The sequence below is a fragment of the Plutella xylostella genome, chromosome 15, assembly GCF_932276165.1.
Source record: "Plutella xylostella chromosome 15, ilPluXylo3.1, whole genome shotgun sequence".
NCBI lineage: Eukaryota > Metazoa > Arthropoda > Insecta > Lepidoptera > Plutellidae > Plutella > Plutella xylostella.
Genome location: NC_063995.1, coordinates 3,744,299 through 3,761,298, shown reverse-complemented (window position 1 = coordinate 3,761,298; position 17,000 = coordinate 3,744,299). Strand labels below are relative to the sequence as shown.

The window sequence follows — 17,000 nt, the reverse complement described above, 5'->3', positions numbered from 1 at the left end:
AATCCAACTCGGATGGGCAGCGTTCGGGAAATTACGACACATCTTCACTGAAAACATACCTCAGTGTCTGAAAACAAAAGTTTTCAATCAGTGCGTGTTGCCAGTGATGACTTACGGAGCCGAGACGTGGTGCTTCACCAAAGGGCTTATCCACATCCTGCATATTTGATATCAAATTGACGACTGAGTCACTTAAGCTGCAAAGCCAACGACGACCTGCATATTCTCTGTACCTGATGTACTCTGTTTCTTCACCTGCCAATAACGTATCGTGGCATGTTTTACATGTTTTGTAAATCTTTTTCGATTTTTTGATAAAGTGTCCTCTTACATATTGTAAGGGAGCTAATATTTTAGGATCCTTCTTTGATTCCATTGACTCTAGTTCTATGGATAAAATATCAGTCAAAAGCACTTCACATGATGAGACGACATTGCCTTTGCAGTCTTCATCAATCAAGTTTATAAGTGCTTCTCCTAAATCTTTTTCACAATTCCCTCCCGGGGCGTGGACACTGGTCAGGCTATTGATTAACAAGGTCGTAAATGCTGATTCAAACCGCTCCGGGGTCGGGTTGTTGTTGCGGCTTCCGTGGGATCTAATGGCACCAAAAAAAATTTCAATTGGGTCTTGGTTCAGGTGGCGCATCCAAATTGAGGTTACATTATGTCCCTCTTTCAATTTTTTAAATAAAATCTCCATTCCTTCCATTGTCCACAACCAACTATTAATTGTGGGTACCTACCACTTCCTTTTTACCTACAGCAGTAACAAATTTCATAGTTTTTAATATTTTTCTTCCTTCGTCCCAAGTTTTGTGGTGAAGAAATGTTGGTGTTGCTGGACCTAAAAGCGGCTTTGCGAAACGCGTCTTTTTATTGAAGCTACCGTTGACTGAATCAAATAATTTATCAAATAATAATAATATATCAGCAGTCTCCTTGCATTCTTCAGGGAGTATTTTCTTGTCTGAAAAAAAAAGACGATAGTTATTATTGTAAGGTCAGTTATGAGATCTTCAATACAACTGATGTTTATTTATAAAACAAAAGGTATCCTTATTGATTTAAGTAATATATGTAGGTACTAGCTGTTCCCGCGAGCTTAGCCTTAAAAAGTTTTCCCGTGGGAATTCCGCGATAAAAAGTAGCCTATGTTCTTTCTCAGGGTCTAAAACATATGCATACCAAATTTCATTCAAATCCGTTCAGTAGTTTTGGCGTGAAAGAGTAACAGACAGACAGACACAGTTACTTTCGCATTTATAATATTAGTTAGGATAACAGATATAATTAAATAAGTACCTGCAAGGTATCCCATGTTCGATGCAACAGTTGCACTGAATACTCGACTCGCATATTGCTTTTATTTGTCTAGCTTGAATGGAAATCTTCTTCTTGCTCTTTTTAGTTTTCTTTTGGCAAGCTTTAATTTTGTAAATAACTCCAGCTCCGTTTGGCTCAATTTACCGCATATCTTTGAGGTGTTAGCTGAAAATAAGATAATAATTAATTTATTAAAATGTTATAATAATTTGTTCATAAGATACCTACTCATACAACCAAAATGTGTGAGGAGATGCCTCACACATGTCAAATCCTTGCCCATACCATACATCAACTAGCTAGCCTGTAAGATTCAGAGTTTCTTTAGTTTATCCAGCCCCCCTAACATCATCAAGAAATGCCCATAATAAACTTACTTTTCTGTCTTTTCCTTTTAATCTTTTCTTTAATACCTTCTTCTGATATATAATTACGTTTACAGATGGAACATTCAGCAGATGCTGTTCATTTAGCAATGGTGTTTCCACTGTTGTATTTGCGTTGAGGCCTGTAAGATAAGATACAAGTAATGAAAAATAGTTCCTATGGCATTAACAATTTAATGTGTAATTTCTTAATTTGATGTAATCTCAGAGTATGGAAAAGTGGTTTGCAAACCAACTATATTATGATGTCTGCGAGTAAAGTCTCATCAACTCATCACATCTCCACTGCTGGGGCACGGGTCTCCTTCCAATGAAGGAAGGGTTTGTAGACCTATTCCACCACACGGGCCCTGTGCGGATGTGAAATACACTTAGGTAAAATCGAAAATAACTGAAAGATATACTTACAAGGCATGTTCATGGTTGGCACAGCTATGTTGCTGAGTCTATTAAACCTACAATGGTACTTCTCTTCAAAATGCATGCGACAGACTCTTCGATTCTGGTATATATCTGGACCAACAGGGGAGGCAGCAGAAAAAGCACAAAACGAAATGGAAAAATATTGTAATCACAACCGCTTATTTTGAAAATTATTTTGACAAGTTGTTATTAGTTACTTAAATTTAATTTCTACCATAAATCTTATATTATGTAGGTACCTAGCCATGTAGTCATTTCTATATTTTTTTTATTCTTTATTGTATCCTAAAAACTTATTACAAACAATTTAAATATATCTTTTATATTGATTAAACGTGGTGATATTTATTAAACAGTATTCTATCCAGTATTGAATCATTGCTAATCTACTAAATTGGTAGAAACGTACATGATGGCATACTCTGATCACAGTATAATCCAAGTTTAAGTAATGTTTACGCTTAACAGCGTAGGTTACATCATTTACTTGCTTTTCAATTTGTTTGGGTGATACGATAGTAGCGCCATCTGTTTATGACTTTCGCTACTAAGCGAATAATTTGTTCCATACAATTTGTTCCAAGATTAATGACTCTGGTCTGTTTCTATGGTTTGAATGTCAAACTCGCCCTGTTCCTGTATAAACAAATCGAATTTTGCTTAATTTTGGAGTTTTGTGGATTGTTGAGTTTGTTCACGAAGTGAAAATGAATAAAACCATTCGCAGCGAAGCTAGACAGATGATTTACAGCGTTTACCTACGATGTTTGGCGGAGAATGAGGCTGGAGAAGTATTAGTCAATATATACGATGTTTATGAAAGAGCAGCGTTTTATACTGGTGAGTAGGTACTTAATTTCTAACCATTAACATACATTGCTTATATTTCTTGTAAAAAAGTACTATTTTGATGTAATAGAATGCCTTTCAATGTGTATTTGTTATTCTTATAGAGGTTAGAAAATACTAGTGTCAAACGTTACATGACATCAGGGTCTGGATGCTAATGTTGTCAAAACATCAGGTCTAGATACTTTTTTACTAACCCCCGACTCAAAAAGGGTATCGATAAGTTTTACAGCTGTAGGTGTCTATGTGTGTCGGTCTCTCCGTGTAGAGTACCTATTGTAAAAATATGTGTAAGAATATGTAATGCCGAGTTGCAGCAAGGGACTTTAAGCTAATGTGGACATTAAATCTATGTCTGTCTCTTTCTGTCCGTATACTGTCAAAGCAAGGCAACAATACATTTAATGCCGACATTAACTTAAAGATCCTTTCTGCAACTCAGTGTAAGAGTCGGTATAAATTCTCCAGACATAATAATTTGCAAGTCACTGCTTTTCTGACCAATTAAATAATTTGTTGCAGGAAAATCGGTAAACACAGTTTTAGAAGAATTGCCGGGGCACATTTGAACTTTTTCCTGAGCAAGAAAAAACTGTAATAAGGGTGGATTTCAACAAGTCCTAAAAAATCTTCATTTCCGTGGACTTTTTTATCTTAAGGTTTTTTATATTAGAAAAACCCTTTTATTAAAGTTTTTGTTAATGTTAGTGTTCTTACTAAATGGGTAGCAGATAAGTTAAAAACTTAACGAGATACGGATGATTAAAAATTTCGTGCCACGGCGATGAAACATGCGTTCACGGCAATGAAACAAGCGTCCACGGCAATGAAACAAAGGCCCACGGCAATGAAACAAACTTCCACGGCAATGAAAGAACTGTATACAATGGAAATGAAAGAATCAATCCACTGCAATTTTTAAAAAAGACTGTGAGGGAAACGCAAACTTAGACAGGCATGTATAGCAGAAATATTTGGATAGATATTGGAACGAAAGAAAGAACGACAGTATGTATAAAAAATAAGAATATAGTATGGAATTCTCTAAGTAGCATTGTGGGGTCCGTATTGCGACGTATAAAACAAAATGTTTCATTTCACACTAATAACGTTCACAACATATAATAAACCTTACCTATAACATCTATATTTTTATAAGGTATAATACCCAATATGTATACTGTTCATTTTATGTAAAATTCATAAAATATACTATAATATGACATTATATTCTCTGTGCTGAATTACACAACACCGGCAAAACACCTAGCACCAAAATATAAACATAGGCGTGTGCGGCTAGGTGCACATGTTGGTCAGCTAAGCGTCTCCCTACATAGCGCCAATAATAATAACGCAGTCAAAACTCCTTGCACCAAAACCTAAACATAGAGCGTCTCCCCATATAGCCCTGCTTCGCTTTTGTTGAACATGTGCACTTAACCGCTCCTCCTCGCTTTTCTCATCATCGCACCTATCTTTAGGTTGTGGTGCTAGAGGTTTTGATGGTGTTGTGTAATTTAACACACATTATGTGATATGATAGAATATTTTATGAACTTTTTGCTAAATCATAGTATATTTTAATTGGTATAATAATATAAAATGTACATGTTGTCATCATCAGCCAATAATCATCCAATGCTGGACATAGGCCTCTCCCAAGGAGCGCCACAACACTCGGTCCTCGGTCTTCCGAATCCAGCCACTACCGGCTACCTGCCTATACTTGCATATTTTGACAGCTATGTTGGTAACCTTAGTCCTCTGACGTATAACTTCTTTTCTGATACCATCCATTAGAGAAACCCCAAGCATAGCTCTCTCCATAGCACGCTGAGTGACTTTAAATCGGTGGACCAGTCCCACCATCAGTGTCCAGGTCTCTGCACCGGGTTCCCCTCATCTCGCCTAATCTTTATTATCCTGAACTCATTTCGCATAACTCGTAAGGTCTAAACTTTTTTGGTAGAATCATCACTTTGCCAAGACTTATGTGGCATAAGACTCGTTTCGTCTTAAACTCTTTTGGCACAAACTTGAAACATCTAAGTCTCGTTTGCTCAAATTGTTCGTATTGGTATAATCTTGTTTCTCTCTCTCCTAATATTATCTTAATAAATACTATATTCAGTATGTTTTAAAATGTACAAATTGTGGTATTTTTCTCCTACATCTCCAAAATCACGATATTGAATGATCAAAATATCGAAAGTGAATGACCATTATAATTATTACAATCGCCATTAAACCCCATGGGATCGAAACCTAAAGGTAGGTGCGACGACGACCAAAGCGAGGCAAATACCTAATGCAAGGCACCATTTTGCGCTATATAGGGAGACGCTTCGTCAAAGTTAAAGCCAAATGAATATTAGTAGTTTTTATAAGCTATGCCATAGTTAGGCTATTTGAGATTTGACCATACCGTTATTAGGCTAAATAAGATTATGCGAAATAACTTTTTACTAAACGAGATTTATGCCATACAATTTTCGGCGAAATGAGACTTTGACCAAACGTTACTATGCAATACGAGATTAGGCAAATAAATCTTAGGCCAAAAAAGGTTCTGCACCATATGCCATAACTGGCAGGGCGCAATGGTTGAAGACTGTTGGATGCGCCTTTCAGCCTCCTTGTCGAAGTTGCTTCTGCCTAGCCGAATAGTCTGCCTCAGGTAATCATATTATTGCACAACTTCGATAGTTGTCTCACGAACGATCACCGGCTCCGGTTTTATGTGAACATTCTACATGACTTTTGTCTTGCCCAAGTTCATACGGAGGCCTACACGTTGCAAGCAGCATTAAGGCCACTTAGCATCCAGATGAGTTCCTGCAGAGATGTATGTTCTATTATATTCTATTCTACTATCTGTGGGAGGTGTAAGTACCTGCACCTGGCTCTCTCGAATGTGACCTTTGTGCAATGTGCATATCCCCAAGGTCTAAGCTGCTGCCTTTCTAAGCTTGGACCATTTCCCACCACGGTTGAGACGAGTTGGTGGGTTCGCATATTATCTAGATGTGCTAAATCTATAGGTAGATATGCAGGGTTCTTCACGATGTTTTCCTTCACCGTAAGAGCGATGGTATACATTGTATTTAAATTCAAAGGAACACATTGGTACATGTCAGCGCTGGAATTCGCACCCCCATTATTGGAGTGGGAAGCGGGCGCTTACCCGACTGAGCTACCACCGGTCTTATTTATACATAACGTTCATTATAATTATGTTGTGATTGTTATTATTAATGTCATATTATATATTTCGTTTTTATACATCGCGATACGCACTGCAAAAAGAGGTAATTTGACTAGTTCTGTAGGTAATGTCATCGGTATTACCTGTATTACAGGTAAAAGATATGTTACTTTGCCTAATCATACATACCACGGCGATGAAAACATAAGTCACGGAAATGAATAACCTGGCCACGGAAATGAATAACATAACCACGGCAATGAATACAAATTATTTTACAAGACATGGCAATGAAATTTTTTTCATTGCCGTGGCTTTTTTTTCATTGCCATAGCAAATATTGGCCACGGAAGCCACGGAAATGAAAGCATGGCGATGAAAATCAAGGCATTAAATATAAATAACTAAAAAAGTATTAACTATTCGAAGAAATAAACACTTTATAAGGTAAATATTTTCAAAAAGCTTTCTTTTGAATGCTTACTCTAGAAGACAAACTTAATTTTATAGAAGTTATATCTATCCACGGCAATGAAAGAAAAAATGTCCAGTCCCCAAAATTTTTACTGATTTTCACTATAGCGCAAAAACGCGGGCACCGATGTACCTCCTTCCACGTCGAGCAGTTAGGCGACACTTGTAAGAAACGATTAGCGCACTGAGGGGGGCACCCAAGTTCATAGGTAAAACAATAGCCTTGATCATGTTTAGGACACGGCAATGAACAGAAGTTCTGGGACACATGAATTTTCACTTACCGTTCGTTATATTCTTTATATATTTCAATAAATGTATTCCGTGACAATACTTTAACTATTAATGTATCAAATGAAACTAAGTTTAACTATCAATACTCAATATTTTTTCATCAATGAAGAATAATACAAAACGTGGTAACGTGGGGACAGACACGGCAATGAAAGATTTGGGGGTTTAATATTTTTTTTAAAAATATCCATTAATCCTATTAATAAAATATTTAGTGCAACACATAGATAACTATTTGACTTAACCGGAAAAAAATATTAGAAAATTATAACTTGGTTTTTTAGTACCGATTTCATTGATGCCACGCAATTTTTGGCCGCGGGAAATTCACCCATAAAATATCGATGTGTGATACTATCACTTTTCTCCTATAGTAATTACATAATGGGATAACCAACACATGTTTCAGTGCAAAAAAACATTATGAAATACACAATGAAATAAAAGTTACAGTTGATTTGATTTAATGAAATTCATTCAAGACTGCCCCCCTCTCCCCTACTAATTTCTTCTCTTAACATAAACCTCCCCAAAAAGTCGCATTTTATAATTAGTAAATATTTGAAACATTTCTCGTTTTGATTTTTTCTGCTAAAGTATCGTGATACTTTTGTCCGTTTTCTATACTATAATAGTGTGGCCACTTTCTTAGATTGCAACGCCCTCAATTATTCTCTACTCTTTTATGTTCCATTGTACAGAAGCGCTCCGAAACGTCATTCTTCGTAAGCTAGTGTAACCCCCAACCGCCGCCGCTTCACCGCTGTTATAAATGCCACTGCCATCTACATAATGCACAATCATTGATTTTATTTTTTTGCACCTACAGGGTTTGATTTGATTAATTTAATATCATTGTCGTCAACTATTTGGGCCATTATTTTATTTTAGGGACCATTATCGGTCCCCTACAAAGAAACATTTTTTAAAAATTTAATAATGAAATTCAGGAATAAAGCTACCGTCTGTAGCAATTAAATAAGACACCGGTCACAGAAAATATAATGAATTTATATAAAATACTTTATTTATTTACAAATTACGGTAACTCTGTTGTTGTTTTTGGTAACGCAATTGTTTTTCATACAAAAATTGTCTGTCCCTCGGAGCGAGTCATATGAAACAAGCACAACGTGTGTAAAAAATTATAATGGAAACAATTTTTTTGAATATTATAACGAATATGTCATTATTTAAACTTTACTTCACGGTAATATTCATGATTTTATATGAACATATTATGGGACAATTAATATTCCTGGCCGAGTCCCCAAGCCTAAGCAAAAATACACCTACACTAGGTTACCCTAGGAAATTCAATCATAAATAAACTTTTTTTCACGTTCTTACACCTAAGATCATTTGAATGGCTGTGTATTTGTATCGGAGTGCAGGAAGGAGAGCGGGACGGATAAAATGACCAAGTCTTTCGGATGAGAGTCCTGGAGAGAAGCGCGTGTATTTATTGTGACGCCACTGAGTTACCGGCGACATACGGTGAGTTTTATAGATATTTATTATTTTATTTCATGCAATATATGTAGGAGTGTAACATTGTCATTTAATAATATTTGATAGTGCAGAGTGTATGATAGGAACTATTGTCTATGAAAGCGAGTATTATCTATGAAAGGAAGTATTGTCTATGAAAGGAACGAAGAATGAGTGAGTGAAAGGATTAAGAAAAGATGGAGGATTAGAAAAGGTTGTTGTGCTCGAAGATAAAATTGTTTTTTAAAGGATGTGATACTGGAATAAACGTGATTCAGTGAAATACTTTTGGTTTTCATTTCCACCGCCTGGTCCCACAATTTTGGGGGCTCGTCCGGGATCGAGCGTGGAAATGCCAAAAAACGACGCGTGATGATGAGCACACAGGACGACGACGGCCATTAAAGACGGAAAACAAAATACCTACGACGAAATAAAATAAAGTTGAAAAAGTAACGACGAAATAAAATAAAGTAAAAGAAGAAGACGGAAAATGACGACGACAACAAAAAACGACGCAAGCAGCAACGCGATGCTTGGTAGCATGGCGTCAAACGACGGATTCAGCGGAATCACCAAATTTAATGGCGAAGACAAGACGTATTCCTCGGCGAAGTGGGCCGCCGACATTGAGGATAATGCCGAGATATTCGGATGGACTGCCCAGCAGAAGCTCATTGTCGCTCGACGGTCGCTTGTTGGTACGGCTGAGTTGTGGCTGAGGACGGAGAAGACGTTTAAAACATTCGATGAACTGAGTGCTGCCTTACAAAAGGAATTTCCCGATGCATTGAACAGCAAGGAAATGCACGAGCTGATGGCTACGAGGAAGAAGAAGAAAGATGAGACGTACTACCAGTATATGCTAACTATGAAGGAGTTGGGCAAAAGAGCCAAGTTTGCCGACTACGTTGCGATTCAATATATCGTTGACGGCATTACTGACTATGAGAATAACAAGGCTATCTTATACGGTGTCACTACCTATTCTGTTCTAAAGGAGAAGTTGGCCATTTACGAGAAGATGAAATCCAAGACGGTAAAGAAGACTGAAGTTGAAAGTAAAACGCAAAATGTGTTTTCATCTTCACGTGAGAAGAAAGAGACGGCGAGACCCGATGGTCGCAGTTGCTACAACTGCGGAGACAAGAATCATCTCGCAAATCGGTGTCCCAATGGCGTGAAATGTTTTCGTTGCAACAATTTCGGCCATATTGGAACGGAATGCCGATCTTCTACTACGACGAGGCATCAACAACAACAGGGTGGGAGCCGCGGAAGCGGAAACGGCGCCTCCGGTCAGCGGACGATGTGCGTATCGGTCATTCCAGAAGATGGCGCTGCCGCTGCAGTGAACGGTGAACGGGAACGACGCGGAACGAACGAAGTGAACGAAGTCGAAGGAACGGGATCGTGTAACTGTCAGTGTCAAAGTCAAAGTGTCATGCGAGTAAATGTAAACACAAACAGTGCGGTCAGTGAATCTCTGTTTAATTCGAATAAATCAGTGAAATTAGTCAAAATAAGTGATGTAGACGTTGAGGCCTTGATAGACTCGGGCAGCGATGTCAACCTGATGTCGTCGGAGCTGTTGTCCCGGCTTAACAAAGCTGGACATGACGAGGACAACGAGGACAAGGTGGTGCTCACTGGACTGGGTGCATCTAGGGTATGTTCCGTGGGAAAGTTCCATACTACGATCAAAGTTGATGGTAAATATTTTGATACTGTATTCTATATTGTTCCATGCGGTGTTATGCCATACGAAGTCATATTGGGTCAACCATTTCTGTTGAATACAACTGTGTTGTTAGACAAGGGTACAGTTAAGCTCATGGCACAAACTGAAGGTGGTCAGTACATGTTGTGTTTACCTATTGAGGCTGATGAACCTTTATGTAGTAATCCAGAGGTACAGGAACTTGTTGCTAGTTACAAGCCCATGTTTACTAAAGAGGCTCCAATAAAGTTGAAGATTATTTTAAAAGATGAAGTGCCTGTAGCTCAGCGTCCACGAAGGTTAGCTATCAAAGAGGAAGAAGTTGTTAGGCGTCAGGTGGAAGAGTGGTTAGCTAAGGAGATAATAAGACCTAGTTATTCTGAGTATGCAAGTCCATTAGTATTGGTTACAAAGAAAGATGGTAGTATTAGGGTTTGCGTAGACTATAGGAAAATTAACCAAAAGATGATTAAAGATGAATACCCATTGCCGGTTATAGATGATCACATAGACAAGCTGAGTAGTTCTAGGGTATTTAGTACTTTAGACTTGAAAAACGGATTTTTTCATCTGCCAGTAGAAGAAGAGTCAGTAAAATACACGGCGTTTGTGACAAGCAGCCCTGAAGGACAGTACGAGTTCCTCCGAGCTCCTTTTGGACTTTCTATATGTCCTAAATACTTCAGCCGATTTATTAACATCATTTTCAGAGAGCAGATTGCTAGTGGAATAGTGCTAATATTCATCGACGATGTTATAATTCTGGCAGAGAATGAAGAAGAAGCTATTGAAAGACTAAAGATAGTATTGAAAGTGTCGTCTGAGTACGGACTTGAAATTAATTGGAAGAAGACACAGTTATTACAAAGAAAAGTTGAATATTTGGGCCATGTCATTGAAGATGGTACAGTGAAGCCTTCACCAAGCAAAACAGAAGCAGTCAGATGTTTCCCAGAGCCAAAGACAGTAAAGCAAGTTCATAGTTTTGTGGGTCTTACCTCATACTTCAGGAAGTACATTGAGAATTATGCAGTGATAGCGAGGCCTCTCACAGACTTACTTAAGAAGGAGAAAGAATTCTACTTTGGTGAAGAGGAAAGACATGCTTTTGAAGTATTGAAGACTAAACTATGTAGTGAACCGGTACTGAAGATATATGAAGTTGGTCTTGACACGGAGATGCACACAGATGCCTCAAAATATGGATATGCAGCCATTTTGATGCAGAAGGAGAAAGATGGGAAGTTACATCCAGTACACTACATGAGTAGAAAGACTAGCGAGACGGAACAAAGAAACTATACAAGTTATGAACTCGAAGCTCTAGCAGTTGTCGAAGGAGTGAGAAAATTCAGGAAGTATTTGTTTGGAATACACTTCAAGATAGTCACTGATTGTGCAGCATTTCAGAAGACGCTTTATAAGAAAGAAGTATCAGCCAAGGTGGCAAGATGGGTTTTATTCCTACAAGATTTTGATTATGAAGTGGAACACCGAGCTGGAGCTAAGATGTCTCATGTAGATTCATTAAGCAGAAACCCTCACTGTTATCTGATACATTCAGAATTACATGCACGGATATGTAAAGCACAAAAGGAAGACAGCGACTTAAGTGTTTTAAGAGAAGTACTGAATGAGAAGACAGAATACAAGGATTTCTACATAGAAAATGACTTGATATACAAAGGTGTAGAGAAAAAGTTGGTAATACCTGACATCATGGAGACCGAAATCATAAAGAGAGCACATGAAATTGGACATTTTGGAAAAAAGAAGACCATGGACATAATAGATAAAGACTACTACATAAAAGACCTAGCCAAGAAGATAGATAGAGTGATTTTAGGATGTGTACCATGCATATTAGCAAGCAAGAAGGAAGGGAAACAAGAAGGATTTCTCAGTCCAATAGACAAAGGAGAGCTGCCACTAGAGACGTTACATATTGATCATCTTGGACCATTGGATGCAACCAAGAAAATGTACAACTATATCTTAACAGTAGTAGATGCATTCACGAAGTTTGTCTGGATTTACCCTACTAAGACGTTGACTGCAAAGGAAACTGTAGAGAAGCTGAGGCTACATCAGAAGGACTATGGAAATCCAACGAGGTATATTACTGATAAGGGAGCTGCCTTTACTGGACAAGAATTTAAAGATTACTGCCAAGAAGAAGGGATTCAACATCATGCTGTAACAACTGGTATACCAAGAGGAAACGGCCAAGTAGAACGCATCCACAGGATTATCATATCTGTTTTGACCAAGATGTGTATTGAAGAACCTACTCACTGGTATAAACATGTTAGTAAGGTGCAAAGAGTGATAAATGGCACTTATCAAAGGTCGATTAACACATCACCATTTAACTTGCTTACCGGTACAAAGCTGAAGCAGAAAGAAGATATAAAGCTCATAGAATTATTAGATGAAGAATGCAGACAACATTTCATGGAAAGGAGAGACAATGTAAGACAAGCAGCTAAAGTACAGATATTGAAGGTTCAAGAAGAGAACAGAAGAACTTATAATAGGAAAAGGAAAGAAGCTCAGGACTATGTAGTTGGGGATATTGTAGCCATACAGAGAACTCAATTCGGTAATACTTTGAAGCTTAAACCAAAATTTCTCGGACCTTATCAAGTAGTAAAGAAAGTAGGTAAAGGTAGGTACCATGTAGAGAAAGTTGATCTTAATACTGAAGGACCTAGGAAAACCTCAACGGGTGTAGACTACATGAAAATGTGGCCATGATTTTAATTTCATAACAGTTTGGTTGAAAGAGGTTTACCCAATATGATTTGGTATAGGTATCAGCTGTTATTTAAATTTCTATTGTGCTTAAATTTAAAATAAGATAATAACATTAAAGTTTAACTGTATTTTTATGGGTTGAGTAAGAGTAGTTAACATATTTAAATATGTAACATTGTTTCAATAATAATAACTTTATTTTCAGAATAATAAAGTTACAGCTGTTATTTTGTTAGGTAGGGATATAAAATGTTTATTGGTATTTAAATGTTGTGTTTAATATCATAATAAGCTTGTATTTACTGAAGTCTAAGTAAGGGTGTGCTATGTTATGTGTAATAAGTAGCTATGTAGTTTAAAAAGGTAAATACTATTGATTTAACTTAAAGATTTTTTTTGCAGTGTTATTCTGTAACTACTTACCATCATTTTATGGTAAATAATGTTTTTTTTGTGTTAGATGTTGAGAAGTTCATACTTTTGTTGAAGTACTTGTTGTGTTTTAAGGGTGATGTTTATTCCCTAGCTGATGTTAACATTAACATAACTTTCTTATTTAAGAGTAAGGTAATTTGTTTATTTTAAATGTTTGTGTAATTTAGGTATAGGTCTATTCTGAAACTGTACTTAAATTTGTTTTTTTGTGTGAATGATTAGAGTCACTTAAGGAAAGTTATACTTAACTGTTAGATTAATATTTTTGTTGTTGAAAAATTGTAAAGTTATTTAATTGTTGTTTGTTATTGAAGTTAAAGTTGTGTTAGATTGTTTAGAGTAGCCTGAGGTCAGACTACTATACAGGATGGCCGAGTTGTAGGAGTGTAACATTGTCATTTAATAATATTTGATAGTGCAGAGTGTATGATAGGAACTATTGTCTATGAAAGCGAGTATTATCTATGAAAGGAAGTATTGTCTATGAAAGGAACGAAGAATGAGTGAGTGAAAGGATTAAGAAAAGATGGAGGATTAGAAAAGGTTGTTGTGCTCGAAGATAAAATTGTTTTTTAAAGGATGTGATACTGGAATAAACGTGATTCAGTGAAATACTTTTGGTTTTCATTTCCACCGCCTGGTCCCACATATATGTAATAATTAGTAACAATTATTAGGGCATTTTGATATCCCATGTATGTGTATTCATTTAAGTACTAACTTCAAATAGGTTATTGTTTTACAACTGCGTTACCGCTACACTTCGTTACTTTTTCAGTAACGCAGTTGTAGCTATAGTAACTCAGGGGTTTTTCTTATAGTTTTCAGGTATCTGTTACTCAATTTATGGTACAAATATAACATTTGAGCATATTATTTGTTACAGTATAACATTTCAGACTCAATGGCGTAAACAGCGGCTGAAAAACAACGGCTTTATAGGCAAAAAAATGAGAAATATTTCTTAGTATTAAGTTGTTATATTTTCAGCGATTTTAATGTTTGATATTAAACAAAGAGTTCTGTTAATTTTAGTTTGATAGTTTTTTTCACATTATGATTAGTTTTAATTGAAGAAAGTATAAAGATTGTGATTGAGATACCACTGTGTTACCAATTAACCACAGCGTTATCTATTTGTCCCTCGTTTCCTGAGAGTATTCACAAACATTTTAGCTACTCTATATTAGAAAAAATGTTAAACTAAATATAATAATTATAATTCAGCTTATTTAGAGCTATTTCTAAAACTTTGAGCAAAAAATTATGATTATTTTGTCCGTTTTTCGAAAAGTATTGCATTAAAACTTATTGATTGGTAACGCAGTGGGAAACTTTATTATAGAATGAATAACAAAACTGAGAATATTTTGTAATTTAAACTGTTAGATTAATGTTTTTTTTCTTACTTTTTATCTGGTATATGTTTACGAACCAAAATATATGTTCCTAACAATAAAACATAATTTTGTATGAAAGTAACGCAGTAGTATTTTTTTCTCATCGTTCCTCGATTAAACGTCAATAACTTTAAGAAATAGCAAGAAAACATCGCTGCAAATGTATTTAATGAATAATATAAATGTTAATTAACATAAATAAATATTGAAAGGTTAATTAATAAGAAGTTTATTTTTGAAAAAAATATCTGTAAAAATATGTCAAATTGTACCCAAAATAAAATAATGGCCCATTTATTGCTGTTATCAGGTTCATGGGAGAAATTACTAGACAAAGGTAGTGAGAATCTTCAATTAGATAGAACGGTGATCCAATTCAGTCATTTAAGTGATGTTATGCTTTATATTGGTCAGAATATTTTAAAGACCTCCTTTTTTGAATGTTACTGTTCCTGTTTTAATAAATAATTGTGTATTTAGTTATTTCGAACACTGTCTTAAATCTTACATTTTTACTTAAAAAAATAGACTTAAAAGTTCAACACACACTCACGCCTTCTACTACAGGCAAAAGTGCATTGCTGCATCCACCTTTCGTCAGTATTGTGTATAAAATGCCCAATGTAAAGGTGAGCCTATATTTCCATTCTTAATATTATCTGTGTTTCACCTTTCAACCTGGCACCCTCGGCACAACAGACAGTTACTAAAAACTTTACTAGGCCATGAAGTCTTTACGTCCAGTTTTTCACATAAGTAAATCTACCATAGCATGAACTGATAAATTATGAATACATTCGCATATAAGTCCTTCTCTACAAGAATTCAGCCAAACACGGCGGCGCTGCATTCTATACCTACTCAAGATCTGGTTAACTTGACTTTGAGTTGTGAAACTGTCAGTTACGTACTAACAAAATATCTGGACTAAGTAGCTATGCGAGCCATCACGTGAATATAGTTTCATCACCAAATAAACCCCTGACCATCTCTTCGATGTTAAGGTATTCAATAGACAAACATTCAATTTAAACTAAGTTCTTATAATACTTTTGCCATTTCAATTCAAGTGGTCTAAAATTTTACGCAACAGCAATTCCTAATTGGGTCCTAGATAAAAACAAAGTATTCTTTTCGCTCTGTAACTCTCTAATCGCTTGTAAGACTGTTTAATATTACAAATAGTGCAAACGGCTCATACATACAAATGACTGTGGTCTAGTTCACACACACACATACATAGCTCTGTGTAGAATAAATAATTCGGTGCATTCCCATCTCACTCACTCGTTGAATATTTTGCGGTCTACCGCAGACTGCCTATTTTCTCTGCCTGCTATTCTACATACCGCGAAACTAAATTGGTTACTAGCTGAAAACACGCTTTTTATTTATTTCAAAGTTAATTAGAGTCTTCAAACCTTAATAAAGTGGTTGTTACGGAGAAAACTTATGACGGAATACATTTTTCGAAATCATTACGTAGTAATATTTATGGTAAGTACCAGTACTTGGTAATTCAAATCAAACTTTATCGGTAAGTACGTTTTTAAACAGTGCCAATTATTATTATCTGTTTCTACTTATTAAAATAGAGAAACGTTATGAACGTGAACGCAAAATACTCTTGCGAAGAACACTTCCAACTAATACTATCGTGGTCGTAGAGCCGCCTCGGTCGGCGAGTGCAGCGAGTAATTTCACGCTCCCCGCCGCCGCTTAGCGCTGAAAAAACCTAATCATTCCACTTTTATGGCGAGCACTATAGCAATTTATACCATAAATATGATAATTCTCAATGATAATAAATTTATTACCCGCTCCGGTCCGGCTCACGAACGTTTATCGACCGTTTCCGTTCCCAGAATCTGCGCAGCTTTTTGCAAGCGCAGACTTCTGGGGAAAGCTTGTTACAATAATGCCTGTTTATTTTCATGTGTTGCTCTTTCTCGGTAACAATGGACTTGTTAATATCGTTAAATATCAATGGTGCTTATTCAATATAATTTAAGTACTTAGGTACTAGCTTTTCCACGTCACAGCCGAGGATTTCCCATAATAGGGTTAGGCTTCCAAATAGACACTACTTTCCAGTGTCAACAATAGCACCAAACTAAAAAAGCTACCTTAATGATGCCGTCTGCGATAAGTACATCATAATATTACCATCTAAAAACGAAAATGTTGTGTTAAAATTTAAAATGCATGATTTAGTCATTTGTGGTCATTTTGTGACT

The 17,000-nt window shown here is 36.2% G+C and overlaps 2 long non-coding RNA genes across 2 annotated transcripts; one reads left to right on the top strand and one right to left on the bottom strand.

Moving 5' to 3' along the window:
* Positions 1–202: 202 nt before the first annotated feature.
* On the bottom strand, positions 203–2,728 carry LOC125489654. The gene is made up of 3 exons (XR_007267131.1): positions 2,121–2,728; positions 1,306–1,834; positions 203–970 (listed from the first exon to the last, which is right to left on the bottom strand). It is a non-coding gene; the product is annotated as an uncharacterized LOC125489654 (long non-coding RNA).
* A 5,247-nt stretch (positions 2,729–7,975) lies between these two features.
* Positions 7,976–14,845, top strand: LOC125489613. The gene is made up of 2 exons (XR_007267090.1): positions 7,976–8,457; positions 14,250–14,845. It is a non-coding gene; the product is annotated as an uncharacterized LOC125489613 (long non-coding RNA).
* The last annotated feature ends 2,155 nt before the right edge of the window (positions 14,846–17,000 follow it).